The sequence below is a fragment of the Balearica regulorum genome, chromosome 1, assembly GCF_011004875.1.
Source record: "Balearica regulorum gibbericeps isolate bBalReg1 chromosome 1, bBalReg1.pri, whole genome shotgun sequence".
Classification (NCBI taxonomy): domain Eukaryota; kingdom Metazoa; phylum Chordata; class Aves; order Gruiformes; family Gruidae; genus Balearica; species Balearica regulorum.
This window is the reverse complement of record NC_046184.1, coordinates 187,473,335-187,497,565: the sequence shown is the minus strand read 5'-3', so window position 1 is coordinate 187,497,565 and position 24,231 is coordinate 187,473,335. Positions and strand designations below refer to the sequence as shown.

Sequence of the window (24,231 nt, the reverse complement as noted above, 5' to 3'; positions counted from 1 at the left end):
CATTAAATATTAAGAGAATAAAGGGCATGAAGTTTATTTTCCTGTGAGCTGGGGAACTGATGTAAAGATTTTGCTGGTTTTACATATGCCAACCAAACAGAATTTAAACTACTTTAGCACTGGTAGCTGCTGAATGGGTGTTTTGAAGAATCACAGGGTTTGAAGAGATAACATGCACCCAGTGCAGCCTTATGTTCTACTAATCCCACTCTGTCGATGTTACAAGAAATGCTAATGAAGGATGAGCTGTACAGCTTTGACCAGCAGGCAACAAGCAAATCCCAGCACTGCAGCCTAAGGAGTTAGATTTAGTTGTCAAACTCTGGGGCTTTTTCCTCATGAAATTAAAATATCAGGGATGTTACAATAAATCAGATGGGGAAAGGATTCTAGAAAATAGGATCCCAGGGCAAGAAATTGTTCTCAGTATTTCAGAGTGTTCTTAAGTGTTTTGGGTTTAAATCAACTTGTGCTATTTATTAAACATTTTAGGTTATTAGGGTCATTTATTTGGAAATATCAGATGCCAGCTGATTACTTCTGAATGAGACAATGAGGAGATTAAGGATAAAAAGATAACGCTTTTACCTCAGGGCTTTGAAGGGTCATCTGCCATCAGAGGTGAGATATGCACTTCAGGGAAGAGGTGGGACTTTGCAAAGTAAACTCCAGGAGAAGGCTTTGCCCTGCCCCTAGCACTGCACTGGGGTGCTCTGGGCATGGTCCATGCTGTATACCAGGGTACAGCCAGTGGGACTGGAAAGGGTCTAACCAGTCTGCACATCTGCCTCTCAGCACAGGCAACCAAGCCATGATCCACCTGGGATGCCTCTAACTGCTATGGTCTCTAATGCTGTAGCCCAATGGAGGGAATAAATCTCAATGTAATGTGGGTATAAACCTACATTAGTTGAAGATCTGTCCAGACAGGTGACCAAAAAATCTCACTACTATTTTTTTGTACAACACAGTGCTGCCTTCCATCAATAATAAAGGCCATCCCATATTATCCAAGAATGCCAACGTCAGAGCATGTGTGACAATTTGAAAGGTAGTTGCTAATAGAAGAGCATGTTTTTATCCTATTTGCCCTTCTCTATAACCAGAGGGTGTTTCTCTGTTTATAATGAAGATGAACAACTTCATGTCTGTGGTTTGGTCTACTCTGGAGATACTGAGAAGCGGGGAACATTATGATTCCTCTTTCGTTACAAAAATTGCTTGCAATATGCTTAATTAGTCCTGGTAGAAACAAAAGTGACAGGAACATAAACCACAGAAGCAGTTCAATCCATCTTGAATTTGCTTGGCTTGGAAATAGTGCAAATTGTGGCCAAACATAGTCTTATGCAAGCAAAAATATCCGTCCCTTCCTTAGTTTGCCTTAGCAACTTATTTGAGTGGAGGAAGAAAAGTAAGAAACTTCCTTTCCCTTTGCCACTTGTAAACAACACTGGGAATTGGAATAGATTTTGCTTATCCACTTACTTACAGCAACCTAGTGCTTTGCTGAAGCCCTTATTACTGTTGAACAGAAATGTTGGAGGCGAAAGCATTAGCCATTGCCTGAATGTGCTGTACGTAATGCACACTGGTTACAAATAGCTTGAGGAAAATTGAGAATTCATTAACTATTTGGTATTTAAAAAAATGCAAAAAACCCAAACCCACAAAAAAGTCTTTATTGAGCTTGGACAGCTACAGTTATGTATGTTTTTCCAGGATCAGTAAGATAATGAATTTTGTTATTGTTTTTGTCTGGATGTTTTTTATTTCATTCTAAGATATGACCTGAATTTAATGCACTTTGCCAATGTGATCAGACTGCCAACAGTGAAAGTGAACAATAGAAATAAAAGATGCAGGAATCTGACACTTACTTGGACCAAGATTTTCACCTCAAGAGTTCACCATTTGGAATAAAAAAAAGGTCTTGAGCCAAATTTCAGATTTGTAGGTGTACCACTTGTTAAAATATAAAGTTGCAAAACTGAGGAATTGACATTATGGTGGCCATTTAACTCAGCAAGGGATTCAGTGTGTTTGAGTGTGGCACAAGGAGGCCATTGTAATGTAGGTATTTGCCATTCAGAGATGTATGGGGAAGAACATAATAGGTAGGTAATATTAGAAAACAAGTTGTTCTTGGCTTGCTCAGCCATTAACGTGACCAATGCCATGGAGTGACTAACCTCAGGCCCCTTAAGAGATGCTTGTTTTCAAAAGTGTTGTAGTGTGCAGATGTTGAAACTCAAGCCATTAGAGGTATATTTCCTTTACTGCTGAAGCACAAACAAAAACTTAACTACAAATTCTCAGAATCATACCTAAAAGTCACCTGAATGTTGTGTGAGGAGTCAGAGCCCAGGCCAAAGCATGTGGCTAAGCATAAGGTAATTGTCCAGGGCTTTGTTACATGGGGGAAATGGATCAGGAGGATTGCCATGGTGAAGAAGTCTTTTGCCTGTGCTGTCTCTTGCAGTGGAAGCTTTCCTGCCAGCCCTCATGAAGTCACCACAAAATGCAGAAACTGAAAATCACTGGCCATTTTGGGACACCTTGACTTCCTTCACATCTCCCAAAGAAAACATGAGTTGGAGAGCTGCAGACTACTGAGGGGAAGAAATTCATGTTGTTGTTCTGTTGTTAGGTAGTGTGTGATTTCTACTCTCTTCCTTAGGACAGTTTTGCTACTGCAAACGATGGGATATGACAAATAGACTGAACTACGTTGTTTGCTTTTCTGAGATATAAGGATTAACATAAATCATGATGGCTTCTCTATGGTCCTGCAAAGTCAAGCCTTGGCATCACGATCATGGGATAAACAGCAACTTCCACTGCAAAGATTTTCCCTGAGTACCTCTACAATGTACCAACATAGCACTACAATAGAGGAAATACAGATCGGTTGCAGAGCTGTTTTCTAATGACTCTCACATGTATAGTTCATTGAAAAATTGCACTAATAATTCCATATGAATGCATCCTTTCCAAGAACTACTCAGGAACCAAGAAATGGGAGCTAACACTACTCTTGTTTAAAATATCAATTCTTGCATTTGGCCTATTTTGATTATGTGATCTGACAGATAAAAATATCTTTTGAAAAAAGTTATCTGAAAGCTATTTCCAGAAAGATACATGACAATCTTTAACCACCTCTTTTCTATCACCTCATTATCGTTTGCAAAGCATTTTCCATTCAGATCTACATAATGATTGTTAAAATTGCCCAGAAAATCTTTCTTCTCTGAGATGTTTTAATCTAATTTTAGTTTTTCTTAGAACATGCCTTGAAACAATGCCTGATGCTATGCAACATGCATTTTCCCGTCAAATCAACATTGCCTTACTTAGGTGCAGCTCAGAGACTGAATTAGTAATCTGCGGGTGATTTAACAGCTCCCTGGTAAAGCCTACACTGTTTTCCTTACTGTGAAATGTTTATTTCAGCTGGGCACAGGGACAAAATCCCTCACAGTGAGAATGATGAAGCACTGGAAGAGGGACCCAAGAAGGCTGTGCAAATCTGCATCCTTGGTAGTTTTCAAAACTTTACCGGACAAAGTCCTGAGCAGCCTGATTTAACTTTGCAGTTTGCCCTGCTTTCAGCCTCAGAGCAGACTAGATGACTTTAGAGGCTCTTCCAAGCTACCTTATTCTGTGGGTCTGTATTACGTACACAAAGTTTTCTGTGACCTCTCTCTGACTTCTCTGGACAGAAAAAAGGAAAATACATTATGCAGAAACATCAGGCATTATACCAAAGTTAATATATATATTTGCAGTACGATCATTGCCAGAGTGTACAGATTCCTGGAGGGCATTATGAAAAGTTGTTTAAAATTCAGCTTGGGCATCCAACCCCAACACATGAACCTTCTACGTGCACTCTACTGGTTGGACAAATGGAGTAGCTGCTTTTGCAATGTGGCCTCTCATAACAAATTTCTTTGAGGGTCTATAATATGATCTTTGGGTAAAACCCACCTTTAACTCTATTCTGTAATGAGTTTTTCAGGTATTCACAAAGTAAGAACTTCTGACTTAAAAGTCAACTGATATACTTAAACATCTTCTTAGAGTTGCATCACCACTGATGGCATACCATTTTAGATTTTTTTCCAGAATATCTTAAAAACTTAATACCCTCTGCAGATATCTTTGAACTGGTCTCTGCATATGTCATGACAGGTCTGTTGCACAGTAACTGAGTCCCATTTTTCCCATAACAAGACCAAGTCCTGTAAAAGCCTGAGCAAGATATCCCTTTTGCCACTGATGCAACTTTATACAGAGCCCAGACTTCACCTGAAAAGGAAGTGCGCTTCACTTTGATTCTGCTTTCCCTGTTCCACCATGCAGGCTCTCTGGGAAGGGTTGGGTAGGAGCTGGGGTTGGAGATGAGGCTCTGTCCTTGGCCCTGATGGGTTAGCAGCTTCTGAGGTAGGCATCTGAACTATCTTCAGATCTCCGGCACCCTTCCAAGGTGCTTATGCAGGGACCCCCGTTGGGCAGCCCAAGTTAGAGGGATTTAATCTCTCTTCTAATTTCCTGGGCTGAAGGTCAAGCAGAGAAAGTTTCTTTGCTTTCTGTCTATGCCAACTAACTTTATTTGCTGGTAGAAAAGAGCTACCAATTTCAGGGGCTCATTTGTAGTCATTACACTACAAATCTGCCCTTAGGTAACCACTTACAATGAACTCCCATCAGACTAGAGTATATCTACATTTAGATAATGACCCAAAATTACTTTCATGAGCAGTCACACCCCAGAGCCTTTCTTTAGCTGGCTGCCCCCAGCACCAGTTATCAGCCTGTGCTGGGCACTGGTCAGCATTACATAGGAGCATCCTGGACTTACTGATGGATTTTACTTTCCTTGTCTGTTTTATAGGATACTAAGCCAAAATCTTTCAAAAAGAAAGTGCCCAGTGGTGCTGGGGATGAATGAGCAGTTTCCCAGGATGTCAGGGCCCTGTGGCATAGATACATTCCTCTGATGGCTGAAGTGTTACTGCAGATAACAGTCATGTTGGCTTGTGCTGTGTGTCAGGCAGCGTTTTTCAGCTGGGAGTAGGACAACACTCAGAGTAAAATTGAAAACGATCTTAACTGGACAGATGTTAGCTTGGTTGCCAGGCTTAGGAGTGGGATTTCCAGGCTGCCAGGTCACAAGAACAGACATTTTCAAGGGATCCCATGCCAGAACTCTAAATATTGGCGCATCAGGTTGCCAATATTCAGGACATCCCTTGTGTGTGTGCAAATATCAAGAAAAACATCCCATATGCCAATGGGATGAGCACTTAACAAAAGTTAGAAGTCACTAGGATGTCAAACAGTACCCACTCTCTTGCTTTCAATGGCCTGTAACTGATGGCTAAGCAGGGTGCTGTCGCCAGGAAACCTCACACTTTGGGAGATAAAATGATGGTTTTTTGCTCTCAGCAAAGCCTCAGATTGCTTATCCTTCAAGTCTTTCATGAGGACACAGAGCAATGTTTGAAAACATAAATTCTTTTTGAGTTGGAGAACAGCTCCTCTGCAGTGTAGGAAAATGTGCGCATTGGCTAAAGTAGCATCATATTGTTCACCTGAGACCCTCCAGTGCCAAGAGAGTAGGAAAGAGGCAGCACCAGCCAAACCATAATTCTCTCCCTACTCAATGTTTTGAGCCCAAACTGAACTCTCTCCTGTAAATGTAACAATTACCATATAAAATGGTCCATGATATCCAATTCCACATTTGTTCACTACAGCAAATAAAATGTGCACAAATGTTTTGTTCTTTGTTTTTTACTTTTTTTTTAATACTAAATTTCACCATGGATGTGCCCTAAAAACCCATTGATTACTCACTGAGAGACTTCATCCAGAAAGACTTTGAGCTCTTGAGTGGCATAACAAGAGGAATTGTGGTTACTTCAGTCTTCCTAGTTTCACACTCTGGACATGTTCATTATTGTTGGCTTTTTTTTTTTTTTTTTTTTTTTTTTTTTTAAGAAAGAGTAATAGGACCTTGAATGACAAAAGGCAGTTTGGTCCCGTTTCCACAAGGTTCTTAGTTATATCCAAGACTGTAGGCCTGCTGACTGTGATGGGATCCATCAGAGTCCTCAACTGAATTTAAGTCTGTGCTTTGGAGCAAGGCTCATGAGAGCTTCTCCTGCGTGTCCCGTGTATTCAAAGCCTTAAGATTTAAACACATGGCTTTATGAAATATCTGGATCATAATTTTCCAAGGTCAGTATTAAGTTGAATTAGTTGGCACTATGCCAAATTAATTTACAAGACAAACATAAACACTAGCCTAGAGGTAGATGTAGAAATTCTTTCTCCTTTTACACATATACATCTTGTGTTCTCTGTATGAACTTTTTTTCCTCCTACTCAATCCTTATTATGAAAACCATATTTGAAATAACATTAAGGCTTGCATTTCTAATACTCCTCTTCACAGTCCAGTGATAATGAAGAGAAAGTTTTGTTCTGGGCTCTTTCTCAGCTTCTAGAGCACCCACTTAACAGACACATGTGAAAATTACTCAAAAAGTGATGGAAAATCTCATTACATCTGCATCTTGCTCCTAATCTCACAGTTTTATTCATTGTTCAAGTTGCAGTAACCATCTCGTCCCAAGATCGTTACAGCCCTTTAAATATCCTAAACAAGTTATTTTGCAATATTCATGTTGTTCATTCAACCACAAGCCATTTTAAAATGGCTTTAACTTATGATGAGATGCTGGCAGAAGAAAAACTATCAAATTAGTATGTTTTAAGAAAAAAAAAAATTAGCAAGCATCAACCACAGGCCAAATTATCAAGACAAGGGAAACAGCCCAGTTTTCCCAGTATAATGAACAAGTGCTAACGGTTTTGGAGGCTGAACTGTACATTCATCTGAGGTGTGTGCACCTGTGCAGGGTTGGTATAGGGCAGCCCACTACTAACCCCCAGGCTTCATTGCAAAGCTTGTGTAAGAACTGAGTTTAGCATCTGTTGTAAATCTCTCTTGGTTTGGGCATGTTTAAGTGACCTAGCATGCAAAATTTTCTGTTTTGATGATCAGCTGCTCAGCTTGATGCAAAGACAGGAACAATGATTATTGTCCTCTGACTGTAGTTCTTCTGTTTTCTCAGCCCAAAATCATGGATTTTGCCCAGGTTCTGCCCTTGCAGGAGCTACTTAAATGTCCATCTAGGCACAGTCCCCATGTTCTCCCATTCTTCTAGCCTCTTCCTTTGTTCTTTTACCATTTCTCTGCCTCTTACTTTTTTTTCAACTCAGTTTTATGAAATGTCTTACTGCTTCCCCCATATCTCATTCCTCCATTTACTTTGCCTCTGCATGTCCTTCTTCTTTTCCTCTGCATGCTGTCCTTTTGCCCTCTGCCTCTCAAATACTCATCTGCCACAGCACTTGTCACAGAATCATAGAATCACAGGATCATTTTGGTTGGAAAAGACCTTTAAGATCATCGAGTCTCACCATTAACCTGGCACTGCCAAGTCCACCACTAAACCATGTCCATAAGCACCACATCTACACATCTTTTAAATACCTTCAGGGATGGTGACTCAACCACTTCACTGAGCAACCCATTCCAATGATTGACAACCAGTCTGAGTTTCAGATTTGTTGAGTTGTAAGTGTGCTGTGCTTTCTAGATGAAGATTCTCGACGCCCATTAGAAAATGACAACTTGATTATTAAGTTAGATTATTGAATTCAAATTGTACATACAAAAGAAGATCCTTGCTAAGAACTAGCTCGCTTTCTAAAATTGTTTGGACCAACAGGTCCCAATGGCTTGGCTAAACAAGCAAGGTAGAATTTTTCCCATGTTTTCCCAGTGTCAATAGACTAGGAAGTAAAAGTTCTTTCTTTATTTAGTATTGATACACTGCTGCCGAGTGCTGAACCAGATCTGATATTGTCCAATACACCTCTTCTGTGATGCATTCCACCCAGAACTGATTGAAGATTGAGTTCTTCCTTCCTTCCTTCCTTGATCTGAATAATACTAAGACCTTTTAAATTTTTGTTTTGCAACCTGGAAATTCAGATAAAACACCAACTCCTATGGGTTTCTAAGGGAAAAATTCCTTCCTGAACATGTGACTGCTGAGAATTCTTGATAAAAAGCAACTTCATAGCGAACACCCTGAAGCTATGAGGTTGGTGTTGGTTGAGGTGCTGGAGAGGAGAGATTGGGTGGGTTTCTCTCTTCACAATCTTTAAAGCTTTAAAGCTCCAGGATGCTTGGGTGGTGCAGAATCAAAGATGCTGAAATTTTGTGTCTCTCTTCCAAAGTCCATCTAACCTGACATGTTTTGAATAAGTTTTAGGTTCTACCAAATGATGTTTTTCTGATGGAAATCTTGGAAGGTATTGACAGAATCTAATCAAAACCCGTAAGTTAGGTAATTTAGGAGGTTTCAATAAACTCCTTGAAAAAGTAATGCAAAGTGCCTGGCACATCTAGAGAGTGCTTCAGAGCAGAACTGTAACATACAGACTCTGTGTTGTCCTCCTCAGATTTCTACATCTCTCTAAAGACCCCACAGGGAAACCAGGGATGCTGCATTCCTAAGTCAAGTGCCTGAACTTGGTGCTCCACTGACAGGGAAAACTTCTCCTTCATTTTCTGTGTGAAGTCAACAGCTTGGGAGCAGTGCACAAGGAAGCAAACTGTTTCAAGAGCAAGAGGGCAGAATATCACTGTGTTTAAATAGTGTAGAGAAAAAACAGGGATGCTTTCTGTAGCTTAAAAGTTGGAAAAATCTCAGATGTTGTGAAGGGATGAAGCTAGATGAGGCATTTTCAGCTTTTTAGTAGTCTCAGAGTAAGATGTTGCATTGCTAATATCTAGGTCCATTAATGGGATTAACTTGGATACTGAGTGTGAACATAACCTAAGGGTGACGTTGAGAGCATGCAAATAGCTGCTGGCTCCCTACAAAGCATTAGATTTAGGATGTGGAGAAATCTGAACTTCCAATAAAAGGCTCAGATTAAAGGTCTGAGCCTATGTGTGACCACTGCTAGATAGAGAGACTAGATCTGGCTGGCCTGGAAACATGCATAATATTATAGTCGGATGTATCCGCAAAACCCTGGGTAGCATTAGCATAGACTTACCCAAGAGAACACAGTGTAGGGAGCACTTTATACCCACAAAGTTATCAGCTAATAAATATTAGGCAGTCTGAAATAATACAGTGATACAGAACTCCTGAGAGCTGACCAACCTTTGGCTTGTCATGAAGGATAACTCTTCTTTCTTTAGTTGTTTCTTCTTAGACTATCCTACTATCCTACCTTTAAAACCCACTGCTTTTTCAGTTCTGTCATCCCTGTGCAAAAATACCAGTGATTATTGATTTGCAGCAAGGTTTTTTTGCTGTTTTTTTCTTTTTGGTTGGGGATTTTTTTGGTGTGGATTTTTATTTGTTTGGGGTTTTTTTGGCTTTCATAATACTTTATATGAAGAGGTTTATGTTCCAAAATTAGGAGTGGTACAAGGGAGGGGAAATTTCACCTGGACACCAACATCAGAAAAGAACATTACAAAAAATACTGGGAATAAAAGGTTGTTCAGACAACTGGAAGAAGTCTGAACTGAATTTGTAGCTAAGATAGATGAGTCTGAGGTTGCTGAAATTTTCACTAGAGAAGGATCTATTACTTTTAGTAAACAACTTTGGATAGACAGCTATTTAATTTTGTTAACTAGATACCAGTGATTGTGTAACCTCTAGGGCTGCACATCTAGAACTTCTTGCCAGAAGTCTTTTGACAACTTGCCAAAAATGAGATATTCCCTAAATAAATTAAGAATTTTTCCTTGCTTTTGGAAGCAAGTCTATATTAAATGGTAGGCACTGCCAACAGTTCAGTGTTTGGTTCCCACAATAAAAGATATCAGAAGCAGAGCAGAATGAGGAGTGGATCCATGGAGGCCATCCTTTCCAGAAAGAGAGGTAGATGTACAGCATGGATTCTGCCAAAACCGGAGCAAATACTGCATGCAGCTTTCTGCTGGATTCTTCTAAATGAGATTGAAAGCAGCAAAATGTTTGACATAATCTCAGAGGAAATGTACCAGAACTGGAATATATGATATTTGGATATTTCTTCCAGAGCTACAAATTCCAAGTTAATTTCTTACAGAATTCATTCAAAATGCAGGACAGAAAACCAACTTTCATTACACAAAGTTGAACCTGAAACTCTAAGAAACCCTTCAAACATAGAGATATAGAAGATGTTTTAATCCTTCAATAACAGACAAGAAATGCATGACTACCAATCTAAAATAGAGCATGGAAACAAAACTGGGGATCTTTTTGCTTTGAAAAACTTTAAAACAAACTTCAATTTTAATGTGTATCTTAATGTGTCACATATCTGCAAAAGCAAGACCAAAATTCTTCTTAAAAAAAGATGTTAAAATCAACAATATTCTAAGGGGTCCAAGTGGATCTCGAGTGTTTATAATATCCCTGAAAAATGGTACAGATAAACATGATGCAAAAAGTAAAATGGAGAGGATTTAAAAAAAAAAAAAGGTTTGATCAAGTGAAAGATTTTTGAGCTACTTCTGAAGTATTCTGCTGTTCTTTATACTATCCTCTATCATTTTCAGCAGGGGAGGCATCTCAAAGGAATTGGGTTAATAACAGTAATTATACAGAACATTGGAAATAGCAGAGTAGAGAATGCTCATCTTGTTATTTGCAACATGTGCTGTATGTTTCTTACTTGTGGTAGTGCTCAGATCCCTATGAAATAGGCAGGAGGTGAGGCAAAAAGCTTTGTGAGAAGTCAGCCAGAGTGTGTGAAGGAAGTAGCACTCAGCTACAACTTTCTTCAAAACAGTTGAATTCCAATCAGTCTTTTTTGTTTGCTTACACAGGAAGGATGCTGTGAAGCCAGGACTCATATTCAGCCAGGTCCTGGGAAACGGAGCAGTGGGAAGCATTACTCTATGCTGTTCTTAGAAGTGTTGCTGAAGTCAGTGAGTACAGTCTGATTCAGAGTTGATGTTTCATGTTATTTGTTAACTGAACAAACTGCCTTCACTAAATTACAAGCTCTTTTCATTAAGATGTCTCTTTCCTGTCATACAGACAAGAGCTGTTTCCTATTTCTTAATCTTTTCTTTTTCCTTCTGATTTTTCTTTTTTAATTCATTGTCTAACACAGTCACATTAAATCTACTGGGGCCAAAATGAACTTTGATCTGACATGTGTAGAGCAGCAAAAAAATATTTCCCGGTGGGACGGTTTTCTGCTGGAATTTCCCCGGTATTTCTGCTGAGCAGCAGGGAGGCCAGCAGGCTGCCCTCCCATCTGCCTCCTACCTGCTGTCCTTCCTCCTGGTCCCAGACCATACTGGTGTGGGAGCTGCCAGGGCATGGGAGCAGCCAGATCATCTGCAAGCAGCCTCCTCGTTCTCCTCTTGATCTCCCCATTTGGCAATGTGGGCTCCCAGGGTTCCCTAGATGATAGGAGGTCTCCATATTCTAAGTCCTCTGTGCTATAATGGGGCCAGATCCCTGTTGTGGGGTCCCCATCAACCCAATGGAAGTCTGGGTTCAGAATGAAGAAAACTTGTTTTTCTGGAAATTTTCTGTAGCTTATCAGGCCAAAACGCCTCATAATGCAGGTATTAGGGGCTGCTTTTACTTTCCAGTTCACCACATGTTGGCTGCTGGTTAAAACCCCACAGCTGCATACAAGAGGTCTCAAACTTTTAAACTGTGAAAAGGACCAGATCAACAATCTACTGTTCAGTTGCCCTAACGATAAAAAAATACATTAAAAAATGAAAAAAGAAAAAAAAAAAATTGCTGCTGTCTTCCAAACTTCAGAATATGTAGAAATGACAGACTCTTGTCTGGAAGTAAAGATCTCTGTAGGTGAGTGGATCTACTAGAGGATTTTGATAGTTGCACTAATCTAGAGAGTTTGATCAATTTTGGGCTGTAGATCTTTCATTAACGATACACTCATATTTATACTTGTGCAAATCATCTCCTACATAAGCCCCAAGTTTACAAAAAGTAGCAGAACCTGGAGAAAGCAAATTGTAGTCACGAATACGTGGGATCATTGTATTCAGTGCCCTATACATTCAGTTGCCTTTATGGATCTGTTGTGTCCGAATACAGTAATGCGTTTCCTCAGTATTCAAGCTATATTCTAATTGGGCTGGCAAACTGTGCATGCAAAATCATATAGGCACATAAATGACTAATTACAGTTAATATTACTGTGCTGTGGATCTAATTATTGACTGTTGTAGATCAGTAAAGCTCTAGTGATGGCAAATCAGGGGAATTATGCTGATTTATTCCTAAAGCATCAGACTGTATTTAAAATGATGACAAACTCTGCACACATTAGCCATTTCCCTGTGGTATATACCTCAAAGTGCTATCCTCTTGATGCAAAAATTATTTCTGAGCAATATCATTGCTCATCCTTCAGTAGATTTTATCCACAACTGTGTACTACAACATAAGAGAAGGAATTTTATTTAGAATCTTCTCTACGTTAGCTATTCTACTGTGTTCATCATGAAATATTGCCTACGTAGGAACTTTACAGGAAAATAGTAGTCATCATTGATACATTTACAAAGCCTACAACAAATTTTATTTGTGAGACTGACACAGGCTAAAGGAATGTATTTGGCCAAAACCCCAGAAACCACTTCAAATCTGTCACTAAAGAATTAAATTGAGAACACATTAAGGATTAGTTTGTCTCCATAATTTGAAATGACCATGCTCCAATAGCTTTTCCAATGCAGTTTGGATCTTGGGATGATTTTATTGTACGAATAATATTGGCCAAAACTTCAGCATTAACCCTTTCTCACCTACACTGCCTTGGAGTTGAGCAGCAGTGTACAGGGATATATTTATTGAAGGCAGTAGGCCAATTTCAACCAGAAAATAAGGGTCTGCATGTGAGCAGAGGGAAAAGAGATCTTTAGATTCTCATCTGCAGAATGGACTGAAGATACATGACAAAACTAGTTGAGACTGTGTGCCTCAACCTCTGGCTATACAAGAGAGTGCAAATTTAGATGAAGAGACACTTCAGATTTCCAAAGAAATTAAGCTTTTGCAACTAATTGAATTAGTTGCATAACCATGACTTACACAGGAACAGTAGAGCTCTCATCTCGGATCAGCTTTGGATGCATCCTGGAAAAGTCTGTCATATCATTTTCCCTCCTTGGGAAAAGTGTTTTGTGACAGGACCTAAACCCAAGGAAGTCAATCAACAACGAGGTGCTTACAGCAAAAAAATAATTACTGTAATCAGATATCCAATATGTTAAATTTTCAAGGAAAGAAAGATAAAGAAAGGTGTGCAGAGATAATGCTGCTGATGAAATTACATTATTTCAGTGTGTTGCAAGAATCCCCAGTCTGCCTAAGTACAGTACTACTATCTAAATTTCATTGAAGGAATCTTTCTCAGTTTAGGAATTTCACTTCACTGGTACAGGATCTCCCTCTGGATATTTCCAAAGTACCTCCCTCTCTGCATTGCCTGCATATATAATACAGTCACATTTTTTTTTGGCAGATTGATTGATTAACCACCTGACACATGCAAGTTAGAGGCATTGGAACCCATCATCTGTCCTTTTTGGTAGAGGCGCAAATATTTCTTATATTAGACCTGATTAAACTTCCCCACTGAAATAGGGACACAAAAGAAGAGCTGGATCATCTCAAGCTGCATGAGTGTCTCTTGTCCCAGTTCCTGCAGTACCATTCACCAACATGCATTGCCTGTAGATGCTTCCTTCCCAGTGCCTGAGGAAAATTAGGTTTTTAGGAATGGGTTTCCCATCAGCTAGCATGCAGACCAAGAAATGCCATAGAAGATGGTGGATTCGGGAGTCATCCAGTCATCTAGAGATGGGACCTGTAGGAATGCAGGGACAGTTGCACCACGCTGCAACTTCTGACTGTGATGTGTACCCAAGTTCCCTTTCCAGGGAAATCAAGGCACAGGAAGGTAGGGCTGGTTGTCATCCAGATCTCACTCTGCTGTACAGCTGGGTCATGACTGATATCTGCACTGAGATGGGATTGCAAAAGGGCTCTCAGTGTCAAGAATACAGACTAATGGCAGCACAGTCCTGCACTGGTAACAGAGACTGGAGGGACTAGCTTCAGGGGGTTTATTTGCAGACAGACACATGAAGTCACCATAGGCTGCCTTTACGCTCACTGGAAGCATAGACATCTCCCAAGAGTGAGTCATCTGACCTATTTCTCATGCACCCTCCTGGCACCCAGTTATATGATAGCTCTGTCAGTCAGTGACCAAAAAGTTTTCAACCTTGAGACACATGATGATTTGTCAGGGGACTTGGCTTATTGGGAAGCTGACAAAGAGATCTTTGTCCGACGCATGTGCTGTGGCTTCAACCCAAGGCTGTTGCAGAGGTTTACTGGATGCTGCGGGTGATCAGATCCTTCTGGGTGTAAGCAACAATATGGAGCCCTTGGTTCTCTGTTGCTGAGAACAAGCTTCTCCTCTTTCTTCTCAGCCTGCATCCTCCAAACCGAGATCAATCTATGAAAGGGGAAATTGGGACACAGTGACATCTCCAACACCAATCGCCTTGAGTTTTAAAGAACTCCGGTGATAACTGTGCAAGATAATTAAACAACAGTAACAGTAATGACACTGTCATTTTGAGTAGTTAACAGGTAGTAGAAAGGATGGCAGTAAAAAATAAATGTCGAATGCATACTCATCTGTACAGATTTTTAATGAAAAGCAGTGCTGTGGTAGAGTATGAAATGACTTTGCTATTTTCCTAACTCTCCAGTAAAGCATGGGATGAAATCCTCCTGGACCTAAGTGAGGTTCCTCTGCCTTATTTTAGTATTCTTGTCCTGTACAGAGAAGTACTGTGTAAAAAAAAAAAAAAAAAAAAAAAAAAAAAAAATTATAATATCCTATGGTCCTATGGTCTTCCCCTGATGTCTCCAAAACTCACTGTGCTTGTCTATGCTATTTCCATTATCAAATATCTGATAGTGATAGGTAAACATAAGTCTATTCCTTATAATAAAAAGGAAAGTAAAAGTTTGTTACTAGTAAAAGCTATGTCTTTAAAAGACATTCAGCATTATAACTCTGAGATTTCCCTTGGTGACTGTTAAAGAAGTGGGCTGCCTAATGGCATCCACACTCCTGAGTTAGGGGTGTTGGCTGCCTGTACAGTGCACAGGAGCCGTGCAGAGAGGACATCCAAGCTGGCAAGAAATGCTATGTTAGGAATGTCACTATTAACTCTCAGGATCAGAGGCACTAATGTTCTGCTGGAAAGAGACGCTTGTTTCTTTTGGGGTCTTTTTAACATTGAATTCATAGCTTGACAAAGCACAAGACTGAGTTTCTAAATACCATTATTTAATAGAATACAACAACAGTTTGCATTTTTCCATTTTAAAGTTTGTTTTAAATACATGTATATTTATAACAGGCAAAACACACACACACACATACTTCTTGGCATGCTGAAAGTTTCGTCCTCCATTTCAAATCCTTCCTCAAGTCTCCCTGCTTCTGGGTACCACAAATCTAGTAACTGTGACCCTTTCTCTGCATCTTTGGTTGTTGTGCTTAAGATCTGTACATGCAGAAGATGCAAAGACAGCTGTTCTTTTATTCCCAAAGCATTGGTGACTGTTGTGGAGAGATATTGCACAGATTTCTTTTGTTGCTACGTTCATGCTGTTCTTTCTGCTTGATTTTTTCTTGCCTTAATCTTCCCTCTACAACAGCTTAAAATTAGAAATACTGTTTTTTCTCCTTATATATAGGAAATATTATAAATTCCACTACTACATGATGGATCCTTCTTTATAAACAACATATATTTTTAGCACAGTGTAAAATGTAAAATAATGATACCACAAGTTATTTAGTTAAAGAGAATGTAGGTAAAACAGTGTAAGCTCAGTTCTATTGCATCAAACTCTAGGATCTCCCTATCTGAAGCATATTTCTCCTTAACATGGTAGGTACCTTCCCAGAGTGATTGATCTCCTCCTAAAATCTGCATTACTCTTAAAGATGCCTACAATTCATCATGGCAGCAACAAAGTCTTGGATATAGTACCCTCAGCTAGGTGTCTTACATTAGAGGAGAGAGTTTAGATTTTAGGTGCCCATGCTGCTAGCTGCTCCAAACAGCATCCTATGTCAGTGTGGTGTTCACTGAAACAGATAACGGGCGGCTTGCCTGTAAACCTAGAGTCTCTGCACATTTTGCTGGTAAAGTTATGCTACTGTAGACATAACAATAAATGAGAATAAATTAGAATAAACAAAGAACTGCAGAAACACTGTACATTTTCTCCCTGTTGGACAGCTAGCCAAATTTTCTTTTCACTGCTGTTAATACCAATAATTTATTTCTATCCACAGGAATTACTCTTGATTCAGCTTGATATAATTATAAAAGAATCTGTCCTGTTCTCCAGGGTCTCTTCAGATTCAGAGTTTTCAAAGAAATCAGGAGTTGCCATTACAATTTTCATACAATTTTCAACATGATGTGCTATGTTTAATCTGATGAAACAGTGCATCATTACAGTAGCAGGGAACAACATGACAAAATTATTTCTTACACAGCTGTGCAAATGACTGATTACTCTTACTATTGGGATTTGAAATAATAAAAAAGTATCCAAAATTTTGCAAGTAAATCAAATAGAATCTGACAGGTATAATTATTTTATATACTTGAAAGGAATTAAAAATCTCCAAAGTGAAGAATTCTATAAACAGAACAGATGTTTTAAAAAGAAAAAAATGAAGAAATCTGCTTCTTAACATAGTAGCAGCTGGTGTCCTGCAATTACCCTCTACACATTGTATTCTGTGAATGTTACAGCCTGCTTACAGATAGCTTTATCATCGTGCAATTTGAATTTAATATTCTAGCATATTTTTATTTTTATATAGCAAAAGGTAGGTATGAGCTGAAACTCCAAAGCTGAGTTTTTTGCTGGTGTGTGCAGGCATCAGAAAAAAGCATTCCTGGTCCATCTAAAAAATATTGAGACTATTTGAAGACTAAGGGCTAAGATCCAGAAAAGCTGGATGCAATTCTTTTGGACTCCTGCATACTGTTAGGACACTTTGCCCAAAACAGAGATAGATTCTGAGGGTGGTTTGACGTACCTCTGCTTTTGGTTAAAGCTAGTTTGCCAATTTCTGTTTTGACAAATGAGAATCAACTTGCCTTGACTAAGCTACTGACAACTCAAATGTGTGTTTCAACCCAGGGTCCTTATTTCCTCCTTAAAACCAGAACATTACCTCTTTAATGAAATGTGTATAGCAACTTGTTAGGTTCCAGTGTTACTGAGGACTGTTTGCAGGCTCTCCTGGTTTTGGCTGGGATAAAGTTAATTTTCTTTCTAGTAGCTTGTATAATGCTGTGTTTGGGGTTTAGGATGAGAATAATGTTGATGACACACTGATTTTAGTTGTTGCTAGGTAGTTGTGTCTACACTAAGTCAAGGACTTTCCAGCTTCCCAGAAGAGCAGAGCGGACTTGAGGAATATTTCTTCTTGGATGAGGAAGGGAAGAGGTAGCAATACTGCTGCCTTCTGCTTAGTCATTTCAACACAAAAGAAGCACTGAGGTTCCCTAAACCCAGAGGAGCTGTCGTTTGAGGTACCCCATGATATGCAAGACATAAAGATGGGTCTGGCACATACGAAAAATGCTATTGGAGACTCGTGTCATTCTGCAGTAGCAGCTGGAGCCGATATTAAAGAGCATGCCTAAAGGCACCAGAAAGGTACCCTGTCCTTTCCTGGTCACCATCATCCAGCAATTTCTTCCCACCCATGAAAATCAAACCCAGAATGCCCTGCCTGGGCTCTACGAACGGCAGAGAGCCCTCAGAGAAAAGGATCCAAAATGTGGCAGTGCTGGGGGCCAGTGGTGAGCCAGGAGCTGGGGAACCACAGCCATTCAAGGGCATACTTAGGAAGATTTCATGTAATTTCTCAAAAGGAGGAATTTTACTTTTCAGAAATAGTATAAACACTATGTTGGTGATGCTTATGTGTTATTTAGACCTTTCCATGTCTTGCTCATTACTTTGCAGAGCTGGAGGATGCTTTGATTATATAGTGCTATGTCAGATGCTTGCTCGAATAGTAATATTGAAATCATATTGATCTCCTGAAGTCTTTGCATTTCCCACTGCTTTGATGTACCCACCCATCAAAAGTACTAATTAGAGGAAAAATATAGCTCACACCAGTAATTTATTTTTATATAGGACAAGCTTCCTAATGTCCTTTTCTCTCATTAAAATCCAATCAACTAAAAGTATTCTTTATTAAGTGGCCCATGAAATAACTTTTTAATTTTAGAACAAAAAGATATGAGGGCTGTAGCCTGTTTGAAATACTTTGTAACAATTTACTCTGGAGAAAGAAGAGATATGTGTATCTTCCACTCACTGGGGAGATCTTGAGAAAACAGCTCTCCAAAAGGACGCCTGGTGTTTCATCGCCTCAGTACCTGCTGCTCCTTTCCCACTGTGCCTTCTCTGCATTTATGACTGCAGCTTTGGAAGAAGAAAGTGAAAATAAAAGACCAAATCACTGACAAGAAGGAGAAGTATATTAAAAAAAACCCACAAAAAAACCCCAAAACCAAAAAAACCCCAAACCCACACAGAAATAAGTGAAAATAAATGAGTTCTGCTGATACCAGGTGCAGTGACAAAGTAATTGTTTCAGAGAATGCTCCTGTCAGAAAATCTCTTTGCTACAAAGGAGAGTGGGAAGGCAACCACAGTACCAGCTGGAATATTTGCAATCTTATTTGTCAAATAGTCTTATTTATTTTCCCCTACCTATGTAATGCATTCATTTAAACCTAAACCCCATTGTGGAAATGTGCAACACATCAACAGCTGGAAGCACTGGTAGGACTTGGCTTGCCAACGCTGACACATCATGCCAGCACTTCAAAGAGGTGCATTGTCACTGGTGTGGTCACACAGTGAATAGGACAGCGACACAGAGGCATGTTTCCTCTGCCTCCCCACAAACCAATCCCTGTAAATACCAGTCTGTTTCCTTAAATCCCCTTCGAAACACTGATAGCAGTCTGAAGAGGGGTCCTGTCCTCTGAAAATGAGGATTTTCATGTGTGTGCTTCTGGGATCAAAGCCACCCTTGTTCTGGACTAGGAGAATACACCTTGCTTTTCCTTCGTGTACATTCCTCTTCGGAGCATTAAAGGCTTCTCCCTGGTCTGGCAATCACCTGGTGGTGTTGATGGGGAGGAGATGTCACCTGGATTTCCAGTTTTTCAGCTGTGTTTCAATAAATGGCACATAAGCCTGGTGCTGACTCAGTTGCACAAAGGAGAATAGCTGGACTGAAATACCTGTTTGTGCAGCAGCCTGACAAACAAGGTCAGTTATGAAAACCAGAAAAGTCCATGTATACAAGGGCTGCTGTCACAAGGTGCAACAATGGTGTCATAGCAGTAGTGCTGATTTCTGCCCTGTTTAAGAAGTGTGAGGTGGATTAAGGAGATGAATATTCTGGGAGACATTTCTTGTTGGGATCTCTGACAATAGGATCCATACAGCTGTTACTACTACAATAGTCCTGCATCTTTCTTATTTACCAAAGCAGCATCCTGGGCTAAACTATTATCTGGGAGAGGAAGGAGGAGTTCAGTTGTCACCATGCTTACAGACTATTACATTTTATAGAAGGAAGCTCTACGGGACAATATTCTTGTTGCTGCAAGGAGCATGTTGAGATATGGGCCTCCTGGGATCCTCCCTGCTTAGATATTTTATTATTTTACTATCTTTTATCCTTTATATCAGATAAATATATATTTTTCATTGTTTAACTAGCTTCTTTTAACCCAGTCTCGTGTGACTTTCAGCTACTTCAGGAAAATCTCAAATAGCAGAAAAGATAGAAAAATAATAATAATTAGAAGGTGACCAACTGAGACTCCAAAACAGCGAGGTGAAATATTGCTTTTATTTACACACATTATGTCACAAAGATTAATGGTGCTGCATGAGGCGAAGTGAGGGCGGAGTTTTACCCTGGACTTGATTCTAAGCTGAGAACATGGTTTCTGATGCTCTTGTCTTAGACTGGTGAAAGAACATTCACACAGGGGAATGAAAGCTATTTGTAGTAGGGATACAGGATTTCAACAAATATTCTACTTTATCTGCACGTTCTACATCAGACTAGATGAAAATTTTTGTCCTAGTGGAACAAATACCATGTGAGGGCTACCAGTTAGCTATCACCTTGGGCAACGAGGGAATCTAAGGGGAAACCGAGTGAAAAAAAAGCTACTAATGGCATTACAGCTGACAGTGGTTATAACCCAAGCTGTATGCCGGTATTTGAACTGACATACAGTTTGGATGCTGAGTGGTATCAAATATACAAGGGTCTGCTGTGGCTGCTGCAAACAGGCCTTGAGAGAAGGGACTGCCTTTTGTCAACTCAGGCTTTTTTGATTTTATGACATGGATGAAGTGAAACTATCCAAACTATTTTTTCCTGTCAAATATTTCACATGTTTTGGAGCCTTTAGTCCCAGTTTAGAAGCTAGGCAGCTTCAGATTTCCTTACCAGTTCAGTTCATACCCTCTCAGTAGACAAATCTTCACCAATTCAAACCATCAATTAAACACATCCATCCCTACCGAGAGCCACTCACCCCAACTGGCATCAGCAGCTGCTTCTGCTGGAAGAATAAAAGGTTTTTGACACATGAAATGAAGGAAAGCTCCAGCTCTGTCATATCTTGTTTCTGGATGAGGAAGGGTAGAGGTGTCTTAGAGGAGAAGCCAGGGCATTGCCAGCTACACACAGGAGTACAACTGGAAGTGCAAGTGAAGGTCTTGCCAGCCTCAAGCTTTCTTTGATTCTGTGAAATATAGAGCACACTGAATATGCTCAATTAATCCTACAGGTGGATTTGCTTGTTCTAGAATACAAATATTTCTCCCTTATCTATATGGATCTAAATGAGACAGCCTAGAGTTGCTCCCTCTTCCAAATGAGTCTTATATCTGAGACATCTGAGCCCCCAGAGCTGATCTGCTCTGAGTTCTGCTCGGTGGCAACAGCACAAGAACAGTTAGATTTTCCTCTGCAAAAATTTCAAAGGGGCCAGTGGGCTAGAATACAAAGGACGAATATCATGGCCATGACCCTGGTGCCGGCATCTGCACACACCACTCAGCTGCTCTCCATCCTCTGGAAGGCTGCAGGCTGCCTGCGGTCTGACATCCTGAGGTGGGTAATGGGCTCCTTCACCGTGCCGTAGGTGTGGGCTAGTCACCCCTGCCAGGGAAAGGGGAGAGCAAAGCATGGCTCCTCGGCTCTCCCACACCATTCCTACTCATAGGGCACTTGTGTTTAACTGACCATCCTCCCAGAGAAATCCTCATAAAGATGAACAATTTCCCAGAGATACCTGGGCACTTCCCTCCCAGGAATGTCACTGGGCATCAGGCACTTCAATAGGAGAGGAGGGTTAAATGACTCTAAGAACCTGCTCTCATTGCATGATTACAAGCATGGAGAAAAAGAAAGGAGTGACACAGTTCAATTTTGCTTTTATTAGATCCTCACCTTTTTTTTTTTTTCTCTCCAGGTTTTTAAAGGCAAAAGCCTTAGAGCGAAAGAGGGAATGAGTCACTGCAATAGCTTCTCATTAAACTAATGACAAGAGATATAAACAAAGGGAACTCACTTGGCTAATGTTCCTACCATCCGTAACGCTAAGCCATAGGAAATTAAATCAAAAAAAAGTCATGTAGTGTGCCTTGGACTGGGTGTTCAATTAACCTTAAATTGGAAATGTTAACATTTGATTTGAAAACAACAGTTAGGCATTTACACCAGGTGCCCTGTAGCTGGATAGGGTAAAAAAGAAGTAAAATCAAATACCAGGCTCTGTTGTTTGCACTTTTGAGTGAATATGCACTGGGTAGTAGCACCTCTGTTGAGCCACATTTCCAAAGGTGGTGAGTTCCTTGCTGTTCTCATTGCTCTCTTTTTAATATCAAGTCAATTACCCAGACACCTCCTTGGGTTATAGTAGGTGCTGAACACTTCTGAAAAATACCCGCTCAGTAAAAGCCATTATTTGCCAGTCTGACTCCATAAAAATCAATCTGCTAGAAAAAAATAAATTCTGAAGGACTCCACGCTAAAACCTCTCTTCAGAGAATACTCCATTTTCAGTAGAGAAGTAGATATGAATGATCCTCATACAATTCAAAGAGATTAAAAAGGCAATAAGATGTTAATCTGCAGAAAACTTCTTATAGCAAAACTGTTCCAGGTCTACAGCATCACCCACAGATTGCAGGAAGAAAAAGATCTTTTGGTACTGAGAAAATAATACTGAAATTTTTTTTAAAATTGCAAACACTCGGCAGTGTTCAAAACAGATCCATTTTTAGCAGTGTTTCCCAACTAATATTTACTAATTTTTTAAATTGAAATTTTTAATTGAAATGAATGAAAATTGCAATGATTATTTTGAAACATTTTAATAACATTTTATTTAAAGTGGGGATTGGCAGTTCCTGATATCCCTGACAAAAGTGTGGATATAGCAGTATTAATGCCAACTAGTTTTTAAGCAAAAAATTGAAGATAAGTTTTTCTAGCAACAACTCTATGTAACTGTGTAAGATCTGAGTCCTCTCTGCCTGATAATTTTAAATGTTGGAGCAATTCATGTTGAAGCATCTGTTAGAGCTTTGGCAAAAAAACACCACATACGCTTTTGTCTCATAAATACCTTAAAAATAGCTGAAGGTTCTTCAGCTCTGTGGCTAATGTAAAGGAAATGAGGAAATACGTCCCTTTCATTTCCTCTCCTTTGTGCAAAGGCCAAGGTTTAACAGAGAAAGAATAATAATTTAGAATTTTAATTATGTTTGTAACAGGGAATCAGGAGAACTGCTCTATACAAAGATCCTTAACAATAAAACCAAAAAAGAACAGAATGTTAAAAACACTAAAAACTGTATAGAAATGGAAGGCCAACACAAAAACAGCCCAACAAATTAAATTACACAAATATTGTATGTGATCAGTCCATTAAATTTATCCATTACAAACTGCAGAACATTTCTATATGATAAAACACAAGAGCTGAGCAATCATTTATTTCTGGCATTGCTCAGCATGCAGTAGTAGTACAAGCAGAAGAATGACTTTTACACTGAATAACCTTCAATAATAAACAAGGCCATTATCCTGGCAATGCAAAAAATCATTACAAATAGTTGAATTTGGGTGGGTGGCTGGGTGGGGAGTTGACGATAGACTGTAATGGAGATTTTTTTGAGCCTGGAGGTACAAATAATTTTCTCTACTGGTTTCTAGAGAGAGCTGTTTCAAAAGTGGTAGCTAAAAATAAAAGGACAACATTATTATTAAACACCATCAAGCTGACAGCCACTTGTTTATTAAGATGCAAATAAACTCTTCATGTTACAGATGATGATCCGTGCTATTTTCAGTTCTTTGCCAAACTTGAATGTTTTGGACAAACAGTTTTCACAAGAAGCAAGTGCCTTAGTTTGAACACATTTGTTTAAGCACTGTCTAATGCTGTTAAGCCTTTTCTGAGAGATGGACTAAGGAAAAATATATTTTCTTTTGCTCATCACAAATCTTACAGTGCTTTTTAATTGAGAAGTTCTTGCACCTCCACTTGACACAGCCAAGATGACATTCACCTATGTAGACTTGGTGTTCTTTTTGCAATCCCTGTGCGACTTTATTGCCATCTCAGCTTCAGTTTCAGCTAAGGCTGATGTGTTCAATGCATTCTTTGCCAGAGTCTTCACTATCTAGATCTCCCAGACGTCTGTGCTTAGTGAAGGAGTTCAAGGAGGAGAAGAAGGAACAGCAGTGCAGATGAGTCAGTGACTACTTGAGAGAACATAAGCAATATAAGTCCTTGTGGCTGATGAGCAGCATCCAAACATGACGAGAGAACTGTCAGATGTGCTCACAGGGCATTTCTCTACCATATTTGAAAGATTATGCCCACTGAGGGAGGTCTCCAACACCTGAAGAAAGGCACCCATCTCCAAAAAAGGTCAAAAGGAATTACAGGCTGAT

At 39.6% G+C, this 24,231-nt stretch overlaps 2 long non-coding RNA genes across 2 annotated transcripts in view; both read right to left on the bottom strand.

Annotated features, from left to right (window-relative positions):
• Nucleotides 1-14,629, bottom strand: part of LOC142599888 (uncharacterized) — a 57,124-nt gene extending 42,495 nt beyond the window's left edge. The window contains exons 1-2 of the long non-coding RNA XR_012833314.1: nt 14,272-14,629; nt 13,185-13,286 (exon numbers count right to left, since the gene is read on the bottom strand). This is a non-coding gene — a long non-coding RNA (uncharacterized LOC142599888). The remainder of the gene's footprint in view (nt 1-13,184; nt 13,287-14,271) is intronic.
• Nucleotides 14,630-14,777: 148 nt separating this feature from the next.
• LOC142599887 (uncharacterized) overlaps nt 14,778-24,231 on the bottom strand; it is a 39,724-nt gene continuing 30,270 nt past the window's right edge. Inside the window, exons 3-4 of the long non-coding RNA XR_012833313.1 lie at nt 18,544-18,650; nt 14,778-14,960 (exon numbers count right to left, since the gene is read on the bottom strand). This is a non-coding gene — a long non-coding RNA (uncharacterized LOC142599887). The remainder of the gene's footprint in view (nt 14,961-18,543; nt 18,651-24,231) is intronic.